This window comes from Octopus bimaculoides, chromosome 23, assembly GCF_001194135.2.
Source record: "Octopus bimaculoides isolate UCB-OBI-ISO-001 chromosome 23, ASM119413v2, whole genome shotgun sequence".
Classification (NCBI taxonomy): Eukaryota; Metazoa; Mollusca; class Cephalopoda; order Octopoda; family Octopodidae; genus Octopus; species Octopus bimaculoides.
Genome location: NC_069003.1, coordinates 16,362,811 through 16,364,067, shown reverse-complemented (window position 1 = coordinate 16,364,067; position 1,257 = coordinate 16,362,811).

Below are 1,257 nucleotides of genomic sequence, written 5' to 3'. Positions count from 1 at the left end.
CATCGCGCAATGACTAAAGAAAATAGTCTGATAAAGGGGTATATAAGCCCGCGACAGAAAAAAAGTAGGCTTACTAGTGCGACTCGAACCCAGATCTCTTTGTTTACGCGACAAAGTGTGCTGCCATTACACCAACGAATCAGCCTGCTAGTTTCTGCCAGCTTTAAGAACTATAATTAGTTCGTAGTTGTTATTGTAAACACACTTTCATGTGCTTTTTTTACTGCGAAGATTTTATTAAGCAGTGTCGACTTTTACAATTCTGTAAGTAATAATAATAGTATTTTATAAGTTTTAAGCTTATAAAATACCAATATATATATACATACACACCCACACACACACACATATATATACATATGTGAAGACACATGATCTAGTGGTTTCAATTCCTTGACCGAGTGGTGTGTTGTGTTGTTGAGTAAAACAGTTCGTCTCGCGTTGCTCTATGATTACTTCGACACCTGACACGTGGTAAACCGTGCACCTGTTCAGACAACGTCAATTTGACGGAGGGAGTGCGTCAATGTACGGGCATACACATTTGATCACTATAAATAAATCTTTTGTGCAGGTCGTTCGGCAAAAAAGCTGAACACTCATAAACCGTCCTCGACGGGAAAGTCCATCGCATACATACTTACATATAGACATACATACATGCATGCATGCATACATACATAAATATCATCTGGTAATAAGCTAATAGCGTGCTTTACGAAGCTCCTCTACAGATATCGGCTATCATATACTATCATACAGCAGGAATTCTCCTTTTACTGGATATACATGTGGAAATCCGCTGATATCCGCAGAAATCACACAAAAGAATTATAATACAAGAAGATAGAATGCACAGACTTTAATCCAAATCACTGCATTTGGTTCTGTGCACCTGTGCTCTCGAGTTCACTCCCCGAAGACGTGCAGGAGCAAAGCTGTTGTTGGATTATACTAATGCAGTAATGTGTATTATGTGTGAAACACTTAGCAGTTACTATGCACAGAAACAATTGTAGTGATTTAGATTAAAGCCTATTCGTTCTATCCTCTTCAAACATACATACATACATATGATGGACTCTCCCGTCAAAGACGACGCGTGAACTATTCTTTAAGAAGGATAGTGTTAACAGTGACTTGAAAGTTTTGCTTAGCTTTCATCGAACTTTCGATGAAGACTCAGGAGGTTGAAGCATAGCAGTTACACTGTCTTGCTAAAGAATAATATGTATGTGCATGTGTGTGTGTATGTGT